The 22745-nt window shown below is 36.0% G+C and overlaps 1 protein-coding gene and 1 pseudogene across 1 annotated transcript in view; one reads left to right on the top strand and one right to left on the bottom strand.

Moving 5' to 3' along the window:
- The window catches only part of NAALADL2 (N-acetylated alpha-linked acidic dipeptidase like 2), a gene marked incomplete at its 5' end in the record, with an annotated part of 708847 nt that overhangs the window by 3179 nt on the left and 682923 nt on the right, over positions 1 to 22745 (top strand). The window lies entirely within an intron of this gene.
- Positions 2303 to 4150, bottom strand: LOC109373419 (60 kDa heat shock protein, mitochondrial pseudogene; annotated as a pseudogene).

The following is a 22745-nucleotide window of genomic DNA, read 5'->3' as shown; positions in this document are numbered from 1 at the left end:
CAGCTCTTACTGTTATTTTTAATCAATTTATCATCAATTTGGGGTTCTCACTGGCTCACTATTTTGTTGATCAGTTGCTATCCCTCTTCTGTACCAAGTCTCCATTTCTGTCCAGGCTTTAAAACTATGTCAGGTCTAGCCAAACATCATAACATATATATATATATATATATATATATATATATATATATATATATATATATATATATATATGTGCAGTTAGACTGCAGATTCTATGAGGGAATGGACCAAATTTGTTTTGCCCACCACTAGACTCCTATTGTCTCAGAATTTTTCTAAGGTAGAAAATGAATGCATTTATAATTAAGAAACAGATGTGTGTTTAACTGATTAATTATATATTTTGAAAATTGTTTTACTTGCCATTTAGATTATTCATATAATTATATTCAAAACATTATGAGTACGATTCTTATTTATAATGTAATTATAAAATACTATTTCTGTTTTATAATTATATTGGGTTGTTGGAAAAGTCATGACGTATATTTTCTATGTTTTTCATTGCAAAAATGCATCATAACTTTTCCGACATCCCAATATTATAATTAATCAGAGTATATGCTATGTTCTCTTTTTAAGTAAGTGAAAACTCATATAAAACCAGATACTGTAAAAAGATTAAAGTATCACTGTCGATGTCTCAGTTTTAGCTGAGGCTTGAAGATAACTGCTACTGATTTCTAATTAGGACCAGCAAGCAAAACTTGATAAAAATTGGAAAAGCTAAGACATAGAGCATAAAAAGAGGATTTTTGGAGAGATCTGCTAGTGGCGTTGTAAGCCCCAATGTCTTCTCAAGGAGGAAGCCTAAAGTCCAATGGAAAAAGCGTTTAATGGAGCTGCTTAGGAGAATTTGATATTAGCCTCACAAAGAGTGTCTGACTCCTACCTGAGAAATCTAAGTAATAAGACATGGACTGGCTAATTGCTGATAAAAGTACCAAGGGAAGAGGTAGTGGTTTTAGGGGGCCTATAGGAATTTATTTCTGTGGACTGTATGGGAAGAGGAGGGGGGAAAAGAGGGATGGACCAAAGATCTCAGAAAGCAGGCACAAGAGGAAAATTAAGTTGATGACTCTAGATTCGGAGAACATCATGCCAGTTCATGCCAGTGTTGAGTGAGAAGCTTTTGGTCTCATTTTATCCTCACTTGCTCTGTCAATCCTGGAGCTCTGAGGAGAGGAGGTGGAGAAAAACAAAGCAAAGAAGATGATGACTCTCCCTTTTTTAAATGCAAGTTTCCCAATCTAGAGATGGTTCAATATGGGGAACGACTCAAAGGTCTCACCACTAAATGGCACTAAACACTATAATAACACACTGGAGGATTTCAAGTCACGTAAAAGTGACCAGGATTACCACTGTTTGTTATCCAGGAACAGGGCCAAAACTAACTCCAATGAATAAATGTGAATGGGAACAAAAAAAAAAAGTGCTTTATGATTATATTTTCTGAGTCATGCTTTCTCAATGTAGAGGTCATGCAGATATTATTTTTGTGTGCGATATTTTAGAAAATAACATATTTGACCAATGTATCGATTCATACAGACATAATGTGTGGATTCATTGGTAGACATATTTACTGCATATCCCAGTTTAAGAACCTAGTTACTCTATAATAGGGCCCACATACTAGGTTAACATAAACCAAGTACCTGATATCATGTTTGCCAAATAAAAGAAAATCAATCAGAGGTTTAGTTATACTTGATCACGTTTGTAGGTGTTGTCAAGATTAGCATAGGAATAGGACGACCGTATATTGTAGTATAAGTCTATGTGAGTGTGTGTGTGTGTGTGTGTGTGTGTGTGTGTGTGTGTGTGTCTCAATCTTCAAATAAGATTCTCTTGGTCAGCTCTACCTATGCTCAACTTGTTGCTATCTGAAAAATGCATTCACTCTTTTTTTTTTTAACTTTAAACTAATTTTTATTACACAAAGGTTGTCACATAATTGGATATTTTTCTACTTCATACACAGTTATTCTTAATCTCCACAGAAAGGCTGCTTCTTAACTTCTCATCGGGTGATGGCAAGCACTAAAATCCTGATTTTACCAGAATAGTAGTAAAAATGCCTCAGTGATTTAAGTTGAAAGCAGTACATTGGTACATGGCTCTTGCACTTAAGTCACCAGGAATGTACAAATGTCTTTTTATTCAAAAATACAAAACAAATTATCTGTAGGCATGGACAATGACAACAGTAAACCATTATGTTGTCAACTGAAACTAGTAACTGGTAGTTATAGTGATTTTTTTAAACATCAGCCAGCCTTTTCTCCAGTCATTTCCTTCAACTGACTTCTCTGAAGTTATACGTGAGGAGCACTGCCTTGAGCTTCCTCTCACAGTTCCCGTTAATAATGGTAAAGCACTATTCTAGAAATTAGAACATGACACCACCCATACCACCTCCCATTCCATCCATTCCGTCCATTCCACACATTCCAGCATCTTTCTCTTATTTAGGAATTTCTGTGACTACAACTCCTGCTGTAGTTAACAGAGAGGCCATTCCAGCAGCATCCAGTAAAGCAGTCTCACAACCTTAGTTGGATCAATGATTCCTTTTTCCACCATATTCACAAAATCTCCAAGCATAGCATCATAACCCACTTCTGAGGAACTTTGCAAAATTTTCTCAACTATCAATGATCCCTCAACGCCTGCATTCTTAGCAATGATCATTGCAGGAATTTTAAGTGCTTTTTAAATAATTTCTATACCAATTTTTTTATCTCCATTAGCCGGAGTTAATGAGTCCAAGTCTGGAACACACCAAAGCAGTGCACAACCCCCTCCCAGAACAATGCCTTCCTCAACAGCAGCTCGTGTGGCATTCAGGGCATCTGTTTCTCTTTCTTATCATTCACTTCAACATCACTAGTCCCACCAACCTTCAGCACAGCTACTCCATCTGAGAGTTTTGTCAGACGTTCATTTAGTTCTTCATTTTCATATTCACTGGTTGTGACATCTAACTGCTCAATGATTTCTTGAATCCGTTTTTCAATCTGCACCTTGTCACCTTTTCCTTTCAAGAGCATGGCATCATCTTTGGTTACAATGACCTCTCCAACTTTTCCTAAGTCATGAGGCTGAACATCTTCAAGATTTAGAGTCAATCCTTCTTATCCAAACATTGCCCACCAGTAGCAATAGCCATGTCTTTAAGCTGGTTCTTTCTGTTGTCGCCAAAACCTGGAGCTTTCACTGCTACAGCCTGAAGACCAACTTTTAGCCTGTTCAAAGCAAGTGTACTTAGAGCTTCTCCATCAACATCTTCAGCAATTATAACCAAGGGCTTACGGTGGGCATCGGCAATTTCAAGAGCAGGTATAATAGACTGGACACTAGAAATTTTCTTTTCACTCAATAGAACATAGGCATCTTGGAATTCACACTTCTGACCTTTTGTTGTATTAATAGAGTATGGAGAAATATAACCTCGATTAAACCTCATGCCTTCGATAATTTCTAATTCATCATTCAGTGTTTTTCCATCCTTTACTGTGATGACACCCTTTCTTCCAACCTTTTTCATTGCATCAGGAATAATATTGCCAATTTCTTTGTCTCCATTTGCAGAAATCGTAGCAACCTGAGCAATTTCTTCAGGGGTTGTCACCGTTTTAGACTGTTTCTTAAGTTCAGCAATCACAGCATCAACAGCTAACATCACATCTCTCCTGATTTCCATTGGATTAGCACCTTTGCGAATCTTCTCAAAGCCTTCCTTGGCAATAGAGCGTGCCAGTACAGTAGCAGTTGTGGTGCCATCCCCAGCCTCTTCATTTGTATTATTGGCACCATCTTGAATAAGTTTAGCACCAATATTTTTGCATTTATCTTTTAAGTCAATGGACTTTGCAACGGTCACACCATCTTTTGTTACCTTGGGGCTTCCCCAACTCTGTTCAGTAATCACTGTTCTTCCCTTTGGCCCCATAGTAACAGCTACAGCACCAGCTAAAAGGTCTACACCTTGAAGCATTAAGGCTTGGGCATCTGCACCAAATTTGACATCTTTGGCATACTCCCGAGTGAGATGAGGTGCCAGTGCCCTGGACACTGGCAAAACCCGGTGAAGGACTTCGTGTAATCGAAGCATTTCTGCGGGCAGCAGCAAGGCATGCGAGTGGCAAAGCAGGCCGTCGGCAGCGAGTGAGGGACAGAGTATCTGCATTCACTCTTTTACAGCATTAGTTTATCACTTGCATGTATCTTTTGTGTAAGCAGACAGGGTATACAGTGTTCGGATATATATATATATATATATATATATATATATATATATATATATATATATATATATATATATATATATATATATATATATATATCAGATATATTCAGATGCATGAAGCCAAAAATAGGCAGTTACAATTTGCTTTAATGTATGCTTTTGGTGCCTTGGAAGAGTAACTACTTAAATAATCCAAGTTTATTCTAAATCTGAAAGCTGGAAGCTAGGCTTACGTAATAATCTCTGGACAGCAATAGTTTAATTGGGCCTTAGATATGGCATCTGGTTCCAGTTGGTTCCAGGGACCTCAGTAGCCACAGGCCTCTGATTTTCACAGAAGGGTTTAACCACCAAAAACGTACCTTCTTTTCTTTCTGTTTGCCTTATTATTTCTTTTCCCAATACCAACTGCTATATGTATTACCAGGTATATTATTCCTCCCATTTCTATTCCCCAAAGGATAAAATATAGTGATCATCGTTCTGAGGGCCAGGGATGTGTGTGAGTCTGTGTCAAGTACTGATCCCTAGTCTAATCAGCTTTGGTCAGTTGGGATACTGGTCACCTTATATAAAACATGCTTCTCTGGGGCTGTTGAGAGAGTTCTTTAACTTAGAAGTTATACATGACAGGTACAATGTTTTATTTTATTATAAAGTCACCAGACTTTTATTGTATATATTGTTGAATGAATGATGCATATATGTGTGCATGTGTAAGTATATACATACTGAAGATCATAAGCTCATTGCTGAACAGAGTAAAGTGTGCCCTTGCCTACAGAAAAACTAGTGGTGGAGTTCATAGAGACCCATGGGGTATTTTATGATTATCAGAGCACTAGAAAGTCTTTAAATCAGTGATTTTTTTTCTCCTCCAATACCACAGAAATATGATGTGTGATCAAACAATACAGTCAATGTTTAAATAAAAAAAAATGTTACAGTAAAAGACACATTGCCGTTAATCCCCCTCAAAATATTCCCCCTCACATTGAACACACTTATTGCATCGTTCTTGGCATTTTCTGAAGCAGTTCTGGAAATGCGCTTTTTTGAGTGTCTAGCTGCATTGTGGCTGCCTCGATGTCCTGAATCAATTCAAAACATTTGCATTTCATAGTCATTTTGACTTTGGGGAAGAGCCAGAAGCCGCATAGGCCCAGATCGGTGAATAAGGTGGACACACCATGATGTTTTTGTTTGACAAAAATTACCATATACCAGAAGCGATGTGTGACACAGAGCCTTTCCATTATGATCACAAAATACAGTGAATGCTGCTGCCAAGTGCCATCCAATGGAAAGGCAGGGATCTTCAATACAGGAAGCAGTGCATCAGACCTTAGTAACAGTGTGTGACGAGTTTCAGCTTGTTCAGTGCAGTCAGCTGGGTGTGAGCTATAGTTAAGAGAAGGTGTGTTTTAAAGAGGGCCATAAATCACCCTACATATGACAGCACTCCACGTCACACATCACTTCTCATAAACAGTTATTTCTGTAAAAAAAAAAAAAATCATGGTGTGTCCTCAATCACCTTATTCATGGATCTGGCATCATGTGACTTCTGGCTTTTCCCTGAAGTCAGAATGATTCAGGACATCAAGGCAGCTATGACATCATAACTAAAACACTCATGAAAGAGGACTTCCAGAACTGCTTCAGGAAGTGGCAAGAATGATGGGATAAGTGTGTTCAAAGTGAGGGGGAGTGTTTTGAAGGGGATTAATGGTGATGTGTCTTTTACTGTAATAGTTTTTCTTTTTTTTATCTTATTTTTTATTTAAACGTTCACTGTCTGTTTTGACATACCTCATATATAAGATTGGACAATTAAGTCCGGGAACCCATCCTAGAATAAATGCCACATACCTCATTGCTAAATATCACTAAGATCATCTTCAGAGTACTCCCATGGGGAAGCTATGCACCCATGCCAGCACCTAGCCCACCTTTCCAAGCAATTTGGAGTTCTTTTTCTGGAATGGCCATTAGAGCTGTTGTCATATTACCTTTGATGTCCTGAATGTCATCAAAATGTCTTCCTTTCAGTATTTCCTTTATCTGCGGGTAAAACAAAAAGTCATTGGGGGCCAGATCAGGTGAATAGGGATGGTTTTCCAATAGTTATTTGCTTACTGGCTAAATACTCCTTCACAGACAATGCCATGTGAGCTGGTGCATTGTCATCATGTAAGAGCCATGAATTGTTGGTGAAATGTTCAGGTCGTCTAACTTTGGTCACATAGCCTTTTCAGCACTTCCAAATAGTAAACTTGATTAACTCTTTGTCCAGTGGTTACAAATGCATAATGAATAATTCCTCTGATATCAAAAAAAAAAAAAAAGGTTAGCAACATCGTTGCAACAAGTTGGCTAACTTAATTGTCTGAACTTGTATTTTTTTTTATGATTTTTTACAAATGCAAGGATTGATGATGGCAGTGCATCAGAAACTGTTCTCATCAGTCTCCAGCCTTACTTTGCAACTATCTTTCTGTTCCTCTTCTGTCATATGTTTTTTGGTTTTTTTTTGGTTTTTTTTTCCATCTCTGTCTTCTCTACCCTTTGTATTTTTATGTTCCGCTCTGATTTCGGCATTAAAGGGAATGAGAGCAGGAAGGTTGGGAGAAATAAAGAAGGCAATAAAGCAACTGGCATTTTAATTGAAGAAAAAGATGTAAATGTATAGCCAAAGTACACATAATTCAATTTGTGCAAATGATATAAAATGAATTTAACAGTAATAGAGTGATGTTCCTAAAGGAAATAATTAGCTATTCTATCATTGATCTCCCCAGATAACAAATGTACATTGTCTTAAATTTAATTACAAAAGGAATACATAGGATAAGATTTATTGAATTCCACATAGTATTTTATTGCTCTAGACTTTAGATAAAGCAGCTGCTTCACTCAGGGATTCTCAGTGTTATGCATAATGACATTAATTCTCTTAACTGACTGGATCAACTCACAGATGATAACTTATGCCCATCACAATCCTTAGGAATTGGCCAGAGCAAGAGCAGCACCCACCAATAGGATCAATGAGGGTTGTAGACGAAGGGACCTTTGACCACAGTGACCTTCTCAACCCTGACTTATTTAAATACTGTGGGACCTTTGAGGCCTGGCTCAGATGCCAACTCCTCCACAATGCTCTTTTTGATCTTCCACCAGTTGAGCCCTCTCATTCTTTTCTTGCAACTCTTAGTACTTCCTTTTCTCTCTTTTTGATGGCATGGATCACTTTCTACTTTGCACTGGAGAAAGAATTATGAGTCTGACACAGTGCTTGAATTATAGTCCACAGACACTCAATAAATTTTACTGTGGGAGAAAATGAACCCAGAATACAGAGCTTCTTGATAAAGCCCTCAATTCCTTGTGAATTACCCATTATTTTTATATCTATATGACAACAAAACAAGTGTTGGTTTGAACAGGTTTATCAGCCAATTAGCTGACTCATTTTTTATTTGGAATTTGCAAAGAAAAAGCCAGGTCAATGGTCTATTACAGCACAGGTGTTAAAAATGGCTACTTTTCAACCAGTTGCGTTACAATCATGTAGACATAGCTTAAATGAGCTGAATTGAAAAATAACAGCCTTTTTATTGCAAGACCATGGTAACATAAAATGTAAGTTTGTTCCTGACTTACAATGGCTTAACTTGTAATTTTGTATCTTTATGATGGTGCAAAAGCGATATGCATTCAGAAGAAAGCATACTTTGAAATTTGAATTTTAGTCTTTCCCCGGGCAAGTGATATGTGGTATGATGATACTATCTTGTGATGCTGGTCAGTGGCAGTGAAATGATTTTGCCCAACTGTAGGCTAGTTTAAGTGTTTTTAGTATGTTAAGATAGGCCAGACTAAGCTATGGTGTTCATTAGATTAAGTGCATTAAATGTGTTTTTTATTTAGAATATTTTCAATTTATGATGGGATTATCAGGGAGTAACTCCATTGTAGGTTGAGGAACATTTGTATACTTCTAGTTATTTATGCATGTATATTATTGAAATTTGAAGTTAAAATAATAACACATATATTATATATAATATATAATATATGTATATATTATATGTGTGTGTGTGTATATATATATATCAGATTTTTGATTTTTTAATGTATTTATCTACATTGCTAAAATGTTGATTTTGAAGGTGGATGATTTTCTTTTCCCTGTATAAATATGTGCTAGTGTCAATTATGTCCCAGGTACTCTGCCAGTCACTCTTCAGTTTTTAATTAAATTATGTTTAATTTATATGGTATTCCCTTCCTGTAAAGAAGAAATGAAAGTAAAACTTTCACAGACAGGCATTTCCATGTTTATAGGTTTTATGGAGGTACAAAGCAGATCCCCTCACAGGTCTTTTTATGCCCTGCCAGATTCAGGAAGGCGTTGTCTTAGTCTAGGGCCAGCTGTGCCTGAAGGCTTGGCTTTTTCTCAGAGGTCAAGTGAATTCAAAGAATTCTCTCTCTCTCTCTCTCTCTCTCTCTCTCTCTCTCTCTCTCTCTCTCTCTCATTCTCTCATTCTCTCATTCTCTCATGCCCTCCCTCTCTCCCCACCCCCCCCCACAATCATACATACAAATTATTTATCCTGAAAGTTATACACTAAGATTAGTATCCACTAAGATTAGGTTACATAGTTGTTGTTTTTTTACAGTGAAAAACTGTTATATTTAAAATTAGCCAGCTGGACTCAGTTTAGATGATCCCAATTTTGTTGGCAACAGCCAAAGCATCATAGTCAGGAGCCAGTTGAACATAAGCCTTCTTCCCTCCATCAGTCCTGATCAGGGTGTTGACCTTGTCCACGTCAAGGTCATAGAGCTTCTTCATAGCCTGTTTGAGCTGGTGCTTGCTGGTCTTGACATCCACAATGAATACATTGTGTTGCTGTCTTCTATCTTCTTCATGGCCAACTTGGTAGTTCGGGGGAATTTGATGATAGCACAGTGGTCAACTTATTTCTCCTGGGGGTGCTCTTCTGGTATATTTGAGCTGCCTTTGAAGCCGCAGTGTCTTGGGGCTTTGGAAAAAATGTGACATGTGTATCTTCTTTTTTGTAGCTGTGGACACCTTTTGTCACTGCTTTTCCTTCAAAGCTTTTGCTTTGGCTTCAGCTTTGGGAGGGGCCGGGGCTTCCTTCTTCACTTTTGGGGCCATCATTGTGAAAAGCAGTTACTCTTCATACTTTTCTAATAAGCAAATCTCCTTTTCTTAATCATTTGTACAGAACCTATCTGATGTAAAACCTTAGCAATAAGTTGTTAAGTATTAAAATACAGGAAATCTTAGTTTTTCAAATTTGTTTTTTATTAAAATTTTAGTGGGAGGAATATATTTTACATAATTAGATGACTCTTTGGCAGCGACTGTCTGCTACAGTCAATGAAATATTTCCATCAGCTACACCAAGGTCACCTGTGCTTACTGGCTGCCTATCCTGAAAACTGTTCAACCTTAAGGCTTGTCACATTTTTCTTATATCTTTTGCTGCATTGACTTTAATATGCTTTTTCATCCATTCACTTCTTGATCTTATTCATTCCAAAAAAAGGGAACAAGATCAGTCAGATGTAGTACAAGGGAAAAACAAACCTTTTCCTTTGAGGATCAAGTATGTCAGTTTCCTGTGGAATCACTTGACTTCCTGACACTCTTGCGATAGAAAAGTTGGTAATGATCATATTTAGTAAAGTGTAAGTTAAACATGGAAAGATTGGGAAATGATTACATACTTTTCTCTTTCATGTTCTTTTCAGTGTCAGTGAAATCAAGATTTAAATGGCACACATGACCTTTTGAGATTTGCAAGTGAAAAATCTTAATCCATGCCTTCGAAATTAAGCAAGGTATCTGAATATGGCAGCTGAAAGTATTAATTCCATAATCTCATAGGGCACTTTACAGGAGAAATTTAAATTAAAATACATGTGAAAATAGATTATTTATGCAATATTTATCAAATCATATTAAGTACTTCATTAAAGTCACTTGAAATTGATGTTTCTAGCTGATGGAAGAGAAAGTAAAGTTGGCTAGTAATTCAGACACCCAAAAATGGATGATGAACGTTTCCTCCCCACTGCCTCCCATCCTGGGAAGCTATCACAGAATAGATAGGTGATTTTATTTTCTAAATTGTAGATGCTTCTATAACCACAGAGTGATGCTTAATTTTATATATCAACTTGACTAGGCCAAAGGGCACAGATGTTTGGTCAAATGTTAGTCTAGATGTTTCTGTAAAGGTATTTTAAAAATTAGATTAACATTTAAATGGGTAGACTGTGAGTAAAGCAAATTACCTTCCATAATGTGGGTGGGCTTGATTCAATCAGTTGAAGGTTTAATAGAAAAAGACTGACCTTTTAGTAGTAAAAAGAGAGACTTCTACCTACAGACTAGACTGGCTTTGAACATGAACTGCAACTCTTTTCTGGGTCTCCAGCTTGCTGGTCTACCCTACAGATTTTGGCCATGCCAAGACTTCACAATTGTGTGAGCTAATTTCTTAAAAGAAATCTTTTTTTCTCTCTCTCTCTCTCTCTCTCTCTCTCTCTCTCTCTCTCTGTCTCTCTCTCTTCATATATCTCCATCTATCTCCACTTGGTTTTGTTTCTCTGGAGTAAAAATACATGCTGATGTAGAGAACTTAAATAAACCAACATAATTTGGCTGTTTTGTTTCTGTTTTATTTATTTTTTTACTATAGGATAATTTATTCAGGTGTTAGCTTTAAACTTAATAATATGAAACATTGATACTAAAATTTAAAAAAATGTCAATGCCCATCTTGAACCTTGTTTTGTTAATATGTTTCAGATCTTACTTTTAATGTAATAATATTAAATTTATGGAAGGGTAGAATTTTGTAATTATAGCCTATCTGTCTAGCAAGCATAATATTTCAAACATTTTATTAAAGATGCTTAATTGTTTTCTTCAACTTATTATATTGTGGCATCAAAATGTAGTCAACTCCCCAAGCAAAAATGCACTTTTCAAATTTTACAAAATGTCATTCTTATGGAAAAAGAATGGCACTGAAGTTCCCTTTCCTTTCATTATAACTGGAGCAAATATATTAAATTTTATATGCCTGATTTGGGAAATCAGTTTCTGTCTTCAATAACTGATTGTGTGTTATAGCTAGGTCCTTTACAAATGAAATGCACTTCTATTGCTTAAAAATTGCTTTCCTGTGCAACATGATATAGTAATGAATTAAATCCAAATGAGCCTTATATTCACAATGTCATAATATGTAACTCGTCCCCTGTGGAACTTTTTTTATTATCTAATTCAAGGCAAGCTAATGTCTTCCTCTCATGGCTCACTTCTTAGAAGGGTATGCAGCTTTCAGTACTAGAAATAAAGAAAGAAAACTATGATTTGAGATCAAATTACCTTTTTAGAAACTCTCTAAATCACAGAGAGCACCTTAAATGTCCCAAAATATGCAAATCAAATTCTTCTAGAACAAGAAACAAAGGAAGCAGTTCCATTTCTGTGGAGTACATTCCTATCTGTGAGAGAAAAATGAAACTGAATGGTTTTCTTTGAACAGAAATGTGTGCAGGTGGTTTTTACTTTCAATAAAAATAAAATAAGTGTGGGCGTTTTCTTTCTATTTCTTCACTTGGTTTCATCATATTAACTCTATTCTGTAGGGAACAACGTGTAAGATCAGCTTGTACTAATATTGTAGTTCAAGCTGCTACATAGATTTAAAAACTCTAATTTATTAGCCTGATAATTTGTGTAATTCAGTGAAATACATCAGATATTCCCTTATTATAGCTGCCTAAGTTGTGTCTGGCTGGCATATTGGTATTTAACTGGGTATTTCAAAATGTGTCTCACTATTTAATGTGGGTAAAGAACAAGGGGAGAAAAATGTTTATTTTCGTCCAGTTGGGCAACCAGGATAAATGCAGCAGGTTATCATAAACTGCTGCTACCTGTGTCTTTCTTTGTGTTTCTTTTGGTGGATTTTTTTTCCCCCTGCATCTTTCTCTTGCATGCCACAGCTGGGTTCTGAATTAATTACTGCTTGGCATAACACACAATCCAAATCTAAGTTTTCCTTCCACATTATCTTATTTTAAGGAGAGAACCTAAATTCCTATAATACCTGTTTCTTCTGGTTTAAATTTTAAAATTATTTTCAATCAAATAAAATTATACACTAAGATAAGCACGTTATCTATAGAAAAGAACTAGGGATTTGGAGGTAGCTATAGACTGTTTTGGGTAAAGGAGACACCTCAGCTTTCCAGTATAAGGGTTTGTGTTGTTCTTAATCAAATTTATATTCCAATTCAAAAATAACATCGATAGCCTACCATCACAAGACTATTCAACGTGCATTTAAAACCAGGGCATTTATTCATGCATGTATTTATTTAATAAACATTTATTGTGGGCCTACTGAGTGCTGGGCTAGAGACAGCGCAGTGAATAAGACATACAAGATATTTGTACTTATGGTATTTGTGTTCTCACTGACCAGACCGAGGCAATACTTGTTTATCTAAACTATGTATATGACATGAAACTACACATGGTAGTAAGAGGTTAATTTTGGATGAAGTAGTTCAATTTCAAATGGACACTTACTGCGTTCCAGGAGGATGGGCCGGTCGCTCTGTACCTCTAACCCAGGCTGCCTATGGAACTGTAGGATTGCTGAGCAACTAACTGTTTGGCAGAGCCTGCCCCCCGTCCTTGCTCTTAGTCCTGCCATAGAGATCTTTCCCTACTCATTTATTTGCATTTTGCTACTACGATTGCAAACAAACAAACAAAAAACAAACCCGTTTCTAAAGAGTGAGTCCGACAGGAAGTGGCAGGCAGGAAGCGATGGTGAGCACTGGCCTCTCTTGAATGTCTATTAATTTGCAACATTCAACATGGAATTAAACTCATCCAAATAAGAAACACTGTGCTTTGTCGCTATAGAGTAACTTATTTAAAGTTCTGCTTTTCTTCTCAAAATAGCTTCATTTCTAAGGATTGCCTCATCATTCCCAGTTGTTTTTGATTTTATAAATTTCACATTACATATGGAACAGACACAGTACGAGTAATAAGAGAAAAAAATTTCTTATAGCGTGCTCTTACTCTAAAATAATCATTTGAAGGGTGATATATTAATACTTGATTCTTGAGTTCTTATTTCTTGTTAAATCATTGCAATCTTTTGAAAGAGTTGCAGCTTGCTAATTGTATGCAATTATGGTCTGACACCCAGTGGCGTGTGTTAACTTTTTAAGTCTACCAGCAATATCAGTGAAGAGAGTTGTTTGACAGGTATGGAAATTAAACAAAAATTTCACATGGGCTTTTTTAATATCCACTGATACTGCAATTTCAGTCCTTCAAGTTAATAAGGACCTGGCATTGGAAGTTGTTTGGCTGTAGCCTTTTTTAGTTACCCTTTTGGCAGAAAACGTCCAAAGAGGAAAGAAGTTGGGACCAGAGGATTTGGTAAGGCCCAAGGAGCGGGTTCTCAGAACTGAGAAAGTAACATCTCTGTGGGAATCATGGAGGTACAAAAGATAGTGATTGCTGCTAGCCATCTTTATTTCAGAAATAAAATCTTTTCCCTTGTGCTCAGAATAGAGGCAAACTGAATGATAGACAGTATGGATATGAAATGTTACTACAATAATGTGTAAAAATGAAAAAGAAATGTGGGTATTGTCAGAAATGTTACTTGGAAAATAATTTGCTGATTGGTTGGAGAAGAAAGGTGTGAAAGTGACACAGGACAACAAGAAAAATTAGGAAAGCTAGACAATAATTTGGGGTGAGAGAAACATGACAATCGCCAACAAAATGGGTCCAGTTTTCCTTCTGCCTGGTGATTCAAGAAAGGGTTTCTGGATTAGAAACCTGGGTTGGAATGTAATCCAGAAAAGCAAGGGCACTGAGAGAATTAATCTAGAAATTTCTTTAAAGGGAAGAAAAGAGGCTACAGCATAAGCTAGTGCGAGTAAGAGTCAACAATAGGGCAGTGGAGAAATGGCAACTTAGCTGTTCAGATCTGAAAGGCTCCCCTCCCGTATCTTGTGTGGTCTGTGTACAGGCACTGGGAAGAAGGTGATAATTTGCTCTGGGGATTATTTTATCCAGTCTGGGAAATGAAATAAGCATGTGAAGAGGGCTCCAGAGGAAGCTGCAGTACTCAGCAGAATACCAAATGCACTTCTAGGTCTCCCTTGACCTTGGAAAGTTGCCTAGGACTTTCCAGAATCTATATAAAAAATGTACACTCAATGTTTGATAGAAATAACACAGCATTTTTCTGTAGATTAAATTACTTAATATAATTCTGCAATCGGGGTATTTAGGTCTAGTGTTTCTGACATCTCCTATAGTTCTGGGAAATAGGAATGACCACCTAGGGTTATTATAGATGTTAAATACCAACTCGGGTTTTACAGTAACAATCTAGGCATCTATTATCTTTTGTAGGTAGCTACGAATATTATGTTGGGAAAATACAATAATTAAAATAAAGGCTTGCTTCCATCTGCTCCTGAGTTAGTTTAACTCTAAAGCTACTGCTCACAGCTGACTGTGGTCTACGGGCAACCGTGACAAAGGTTGCTTCCGCGAACATTTAGACTCAGGTTTCTCAGGATTCAGTGCGACCACCATCTCCAGTCAGGCAGTAGGCAAAGAGTAAATTAGGTTTGCTCCACACATATCATTATTTCCTGCAGTGCCGATACTACATTTCTGTCTGGGTATATCATGCATTTTTGCAGACTTGAATTTAGGGGACTTTATATTATAGCAACACAAAACTAGTTACTTGGAAATGTACTTAGAATTGGTGTGCCTGGGATCAAATCCCAACTCCACTATACTCAACTGTACGACCTTGAGCAATTTCTTAAACTTTTGATGACACAGATCCCTCATTATCAGATAATAGGTTTACCTTCATATAATGCACAGATACATTAAAATGTACTTAGGCAAGGGTCTAGCACATAGGAAACAATATGATTGGCTATTTATTATTATTTTTGTTAATGAAAGGTCTTTAGCTGTTCTCCACTGTTGATTTCTCATTGATCAGCATCCTTCATAGGCTGGCTTCTTGGAACATCACCTGGCCATGTCTCTTCTCTCTTTCCTTTCTTCTCAACTGAACTCTCTTCTGAAATTCATGGTGTTTATTATATATATATATATATATATATATATATATATATATATATATATATAATTTATTCTTCTTCCAAGTCATGCCATTTGAGTCTCAACTTCCATTTTCTAAGTACTTTCCTGAAACAGAGTTATGTCTTTAAGAATTGCTATGTTATCCAAAATAATACATTTTTGTACCACCTACATGATCATATTTGTAAGGTATAAAGTAAACTTTATTCTACCTTACAAATAAAATAAAATATCATATGTTTCAACATAGGAGGAGGCAAAATTCAACCTCCCTACTGCAAGTCAATCTCTTATTTTACAACATAGTATAGCGGTTGGCAGGTAATAAGTTGAAGTTCATTTCTATTAAATCATACTGCAAAGGCACATTCATACCTGGATGTATTAATAAATTCTACTTATGGAATTAAAATGATTTGGTTTAATTAAAAAATATATTGAGTACCTACTCTATACATGGAATTTTGTTAAATGTAAAACAAAGATGATACAAAGCTGAATAGATCCTTTAGAACATACACTCTTACAGAGGATAGTTATATGCGTACTTGTATAAGTATATTATCAGGCAAAATAAAATGAATATAAATGGTGCAAACGCTTTGCGGGAGGAGGAAATGTATTCTGGAGGGTTAGTGTCTATTAGGGCTTTCAAAAAAATAGTCACTGAAGGCTGGAGAGGGCTTAGGTAATTTTACAGGTATGAGACATGACCTCTAAAAAGCTTGAACATAGGCCTGGAGATAAGTAACACAAAGAGATAAATCAGAGTGGTTAGTGAGTGTGCATTGTTGACAAAGATTAGTTATAGAATGTAAAGCTTGTGAAGTAAGTTAGGATAATATTATGGAAGGCTTTGGAACAAAGTTGATATTTAGAAGTTGGTTTTCACATGATGATAAGTCATCAAAGGGTTCTCAGTAGGAGAATTTCAAGACCAGATATGTCTTCACTATCCTTCACTCTTTGAAGGATAGATTAGAGACAGGGAGGCACTGGAAGCAGGAAGAGCAGTGCAGAAATTGTTACAGGTGCCACTTTTATAGTAGGTACTCAATAAATGCCTGTCAAAGGTGTAGACCGTGAGGTACATGCTAGTGGAACATCAGCGAAGAGGTGTACACACAGAGACAAATGCTAAAATGAGAATCATAGTACACACAATTGATTTTATATCTCCTGCCCAATTTTGTTTAAAACTAAAATTCTCAGGCTTTAGGACTACAATATATTTAACAGTTGTTCTTGCCAAGAACCTGCCAATATCTTTAAAAGGTCTAAGATTTTACTGAACTACCAAGCTAACAAGTTAGTCTGTCATAGTTTCATGGGTACTTGCAGAAGACATGAGACCCCTGGGTCAAAGACGAAATATAGCTCATTAGAGCACAAGAAGCAACATAAGCATCAATTTTGCATGAGTTCCTCCAGCACCACTTCCCACAGGGTGATGAAAAGAGGGCTGGTTGACACCTTAATATTCAGGAGTTGCATTACTGAAGAGGGACCTTGAACTCAGAGATCCCAAACCTCTTCTCCTGGACAGTAAGCTGCCTGTGCATTGCTCCAGAGGGAAACACTATTCATCTTTTCAAGGCTCTAGACAAACCTAACCTTTTCTCTGGAGGAAACGCTATCTTCCAAGACTGTTATATACACATACTTGGAAAATTGGTCGGAGAAAAGGCAGTCTGTACCTCTGCTCACAAGATATGCAGAGATGTCAGAGAGAGTCTCATGAAGAATCAGGTTTCATCTTTGGCTCAAATTTATTAGGTCTTAGTAAATCAGTTAAATATAGGAAACACCTGCTTCACATAGTAGGTAAGTACAGGAAGTGAAGTCCTCAGAGGAGCATAGCATAGTCTCTGCTCTCAAAAAGCATAAAGTCTTTGCGAAGGATAGAGAGAAACATACATCCCAACAGAAGCCGATGTCATGTTTGTAGTAACACAGACATTGACAAAGTGCCATCAGGAGAGAGAAGGATTTTCATCAGAGGAATATTAAATCAGGTGGGATTGGCAGTGGTGCTTTCCACACTTGGAATTAGCTTCCCAGGAAAAAACAATAAATAAATAGAAAAGAGCTCAAACCAAAGCTGAGAAAAAAACCTGGGACAATCTAGAAGGGATAGGAATACTCATAGTTGGAAATAGGATTTTGACATAAGAGTACCCTTTTTAGCTGATGGGCGACATGATATTATTAGGCCAAAGTGAATCAAATTTATCTTTCATTGTCCTCAATACATATTTATTTTCAAAATGTATAGTACACATAAAAGCATTATACTCTACTTTTTTTTAGACTCACTTTGGGCATTGAAAAACTAACTAGCTATGCTTTGCAGTATTCTGATCATTACTAATCACCATGTGGCAATTAAAACCAGGAAAGCAGAGTGTTAGAACTAAATAAACATCTAGGATAGTCTCTAAAACTTAAACCTTTTAGCCATGGTTGGAATGTCATAATAATGCACTGGGATTTAGAAGTTCTTAGAATGAAAAAGTATGCCTAATTATTGAAAAGATTGAAATGTTATTCACTATGTAGTGTTTGTTTTGTGGGATGAGAGGTTTAGACCGATTACTATACACAAGGATTGAGAAAATTTATATGCCAAAATCTATTTGCCATGGGCATTCATTTCAACTTATTTAAATCAGAGAAAATGTTTTATAGCTGCACTTTTTTTCTATTTTTTAGCAATTAGTTTACAGGTTTAACTGATCTGTGTTTCTTTCTAAATTTTTAGTTTAAACTAAAATGAACCTTTGAAACTAAAGCATTTTTAACTTGGTTTTAAATGAAAAATACAGATGTTAAAATGTAATTAAATAAACAGTAAAATACTCCTATTTCTGTCAATTTACTTAACCTGTCCTCATATCTTATGCATTAAAATTATATTTTCAGAAAGAAATTAGCTGTTGAAATTAACTCTGATTCCTAAATACTGAGTTTAAGTTCTTGGCAGGAATACTTGCCTGATGGCTTATAGCCCTAGTAAACCAATAAACAAAAACTTGTGTATTTAGTAGAAGCATTTCATTTTGCAATGCTTGTTTTTTTTTTCTATTTGTTTGTTTGTTTGTTTGTTTATTTATTTTCAGTCAAGCTTTATCAGATATATGCCAAAGATTAGGTATAAGTCATGACATATTTTGTCTGTTTTTTAAAGGTCATTTATTTATATAAAGAACAAAGATCAATCAATGATATATTGCCCATTTTGTTTGATAACCTTTTGCCATCTTTCAGTGAGCTTCATAATTCTTCGTTCATAGAAGGACATGTCTTTATTTGTGAAAAACTGAACAAGGTGCTGATTTACAGCCTCATCTGAATTGGACGTTATACCACGCAAGGAGTTTTGAAGAGAGGAAAACAAGAGGAAGTGTGACGGTGCAAGGTCAGGTGAGTATGGTGGGTGTGGCAACACATCACACCCAAGCTCCAATAATTTTTGACAGGTGATCAAACTTGTATGGTCTGGCATTGTTGCGATGGAACACAACTCCTTTAGAATTAACAAGCTCTGGACATTTCTGGATGGTGGATTCATTCAAACTGTCCAGTTGTCGACAGGACACATTCAAATTGATTGTTTGGTTCCTTGGTAGGAACTCGAAAAACACAACACCTTTAAAATCTCACCACACTGAGAGCATACCATTTCTCTGATGAATGTCTGCTTTTGATGTCATTTGAGGCGAATCATCACATCGGGACCAAGACCGTTTGTGCACCACATTGTTGTAAACAATCCACTTCTCATCACCAGTAATCAGTCGCTTCTAAAAAGATCCTTTTCCTCATGTTTAATGAGCATATTGCAGATGTTTATATGCACCGTCAAATGAACTTCTTTGAGTTCATGCAGAGCCCAAATATCAAGCTCACTTACGTATCCCAGCTTCTTCAGGTGGTCATGAATGTTTGAATGATGGATAGTCAATGTTTCTGCAATCTTCTGTGTCATGTAATATGGGTTTGACTACATCAATGCCTTTATTTTGTCGTCATCAACGTCAGTGGGCCTCCCTGACTGAGGAGCATTGTTGAGATCAAAATCACCTGCACAGAATTTCATGAACCATCATTGGCACTTTTTTTTTTTTTTTTTTTTTAGCTGAGCAATAGCTCAGCTTGTGCCTGGCATCGAACAGCTGTTGCTCAGAGCTTGAAGCACTGACGTTCTTATAGAGCATTGTCACCATAAACTTGATGCAGCTTTTCAGGTTGACATGTGTTCTTCCCTTTATGGATAAAAGAGTAAAATATGGCGAAAATGCACAGTCTGGTCTTCCATCTTCAACTTGTTGTAAAATCTCCAAATCTCAACCACATCGCTCAGTTTTATTTTAATTTTTTTATTTAGAATGAAGGTAGAACTGTCAGCTGTCAAATGGCATAGCAATAACATAGATGCGAATTATTCTAGTACTTCCAAAAATGAACTAGTGCCATCTGTTGCAAAAATGCATCATGACTTTTGACAACCCAGTAGCACCAAAATCTCATCAAGGCACATGGTAATTAGCATATAAACTTGGCTTTATTTTTGTTCAAATAAAAAATACTAATAAAAACATTTTTACAAATTATATGTAAAATGTGGAACGTTTGCAAATAAGAAAACGTGCTTGTCCTAACAATACTTTCATACCAAATTCACAAGCATAATATTAGCATAAAAGATAATACTTTTTGGCAGCAAATGTAAATTTATTCTATATTATGATGGATAAAAAAAATAATTCACTTAGAAAGTATTTGTTAGGCATACAGGTTGTGAGAATCTCAGGCCTTTCACTGAGGGAGAGATACTAGATGATGTTACTGCTTCCATAAGATTTTCTTTTTTGCTTCTCTCAAGTCATTGGTTAGAATGTTCCCATTCTCAGTAGCTCAAAATGTCCTCCCAAATTTCAATAGCAGCTATAGAGAGATTACAGAAATAAAATGAATTGCCTGTGTTGTGTATCAATAATGAGTATGCCAGTGGAACTTGGATCATCAAAAACATAATTTAATAAAACATAAAAAATAATAATATAAAGATAGCCTTGGGGACAGCAATGAATTATTGCTTTGTAATCACCAAATATTGCACTTTAATGACAACAGCAGGTGGGAAACGGTACACAAACCAAGTTGTGCATACAATAGTCAGCACGGACATAATGGTGCCACACACAAGAGAACCATGACTTGCTGAGTTGTTGCTTGTATTCAATACTCTATAATAGCTAAATCAAAATTTCTAATGCATTTTTTAAAATGTGAGTTATAAAAATCTGCAATACGGTTCTGGATCAGTGAGCATTGTCAGGATAGATTACAGTCCTGCACAATCTCTGCTATCATGATGAATGGAGAATGACACTAGTTGCCCATTTATCCTCCAAGATTACTGCTTTGATGATATTGATTCTTCCTGTGGCTTCTTAGACTCAAGATTATAGCTCAGGCACAGAGATATAATCAGTTTTTTAAAGTATGTTTTTAATATGGTCCATATTTTTTTTAACCCTCCTTGGCCAAGATGTGCTGTTCAGTAGCTATCAAGAAATTAAATCATTGCCTATTATAACTCTTGAGAATTTTAATAAGTACAATACATTTATTTTGTGTCAATTGAATAATAAACCCAAATTCTTAAATTGTATGTATTTACATGTTTATTCAGTAGACAGCATTAAGCATATTTTTACAGTGCAGGAGATATTGGGACACAGAAAATTTAGAAATACATAAGTTAATATCCTTGGTTTCAAAAAGCTCAGAGATTATAGCAGCTAGGACATGGAATTGTTTAATGAAAAGATATAATTTGAATAAAGTGTGACATCACCAAGCTTTATAGAAATATCAAGGTAAGAACTAATAATAATATTTTAAATAATAAGGATAGCTTCACAGATGGGTGATAAAAATTGGAATGAGTTTTAAAGGAGTTTTTCCAGGCAGAGAAAGAGACAAAAAATATTCCAGGTGTAAGGTAGAAAAGCACATTGCTATATGTATTCTTTGGAAATAACCTTTAGTTCTATGAAGTTGGAATGTAGGATATGGGAAAGTAAGGTGACTTGAGAAAGAGGGAGAGGAAGGGGTTAGGGAGAAGGGGAGAAAGAAAAGGAGGAGGGGCAGCAGGAATGGATAGATAGATGACAGACAGACAGACAGACAGACAGATGATAGACATACAGACACAAATTGCAGTCAGATTATGAAGGGCCTTGTATGCCATCTTAAAATATTTTTGTTGTTTTTTTGCTTTATTTTTTAAACTGATAGTTGAGGAGTCACTTAATGGAATACATATTTTAAAACAAGAAGAGGAAACAACGTTGAAGATGAAGATGATATGATGATATGAGGAAGACTTTAAACAAGGGTGAGAAAGTAAAAAGGCTGTTGCAATACTTCAAATTATTGCTTGCATTGATATTGAAGTATGAATCAAAGCAAAGTACATGGAAATTGGAACCAGAGAATAGATTTAAATGATATTTTAGAGGTAGCATCAAAAGGATTTGCTGCTTTAGCAGTTCACAAAGAAGTAAGGGACTTGTTTCTTCCTGATTGTACTTCCCTGATTCTGAGGAAAGATGATTTTAGGTTAGATAATATTTGTTTTCTAACTTTCCCATGCAATTTTTTAACAACCATTTCCTGGCTGCCTACTTTAAACAAAGCCCAGTGCTATGAACTCTAATGTAATCACAACCCCTATTTAATGTGCAATTATTAGTGGCATTAAAAACACAAAACATTATCAAAACAAATCCTCTAAAAGACATGGATTTCTAAACAGTTGTGTGTAGAAGCATCTTTTGTATTGAGCTGTGTATTAATTTGGGACCTATTATTAAAGCCGGGAGCTTAATCTCATAAAAAAGGACCATGTGTTGTTCCACTAAGCTAGTGTTCATGCAGTTCTAACTAAAATGACAAGAGTGAAGGCCGTTAAATAGTAATGCTTAAAATTGATCAGAGATATTTAAATTGCATCGGCCCAAGTGTTAATCAATTTTAATATTGAGTTGTCAGAAAAGCCATGACACATGTTTGCACAGATGGCCCTAGTTCATTTTTGGAAGCATTAGAGTCATTCACATCTATGTTATTGCTATGCCATTTGTAAGCTGACAGTTCTAGCTTCATTCAAAAAAAAATTGCGCGATTTGGTTGAGTTTTGCAGATTTTACAAGTTGAAGATGAAAGACCAAACTG

The sequence above is a fragment of the Hipposideros armiger genome, unplaced genomic scaffold (genome assembly GCF_001890085.2).
Source record: "Hipposideros armiger isolate ML-2016 unplaced genomic scaffold, ASM189008v1 scaffold_723, whole genome shotgun sequence".
NCBI lineage: Eukaryota > Metazoa > Chordata > Mammalia > Chiroptera > Hipposideridae > Hipposideros > Hipposideros armiger.
This window is presented reverse-complemented; position numbering and strand designations above follow the sequence as displayed.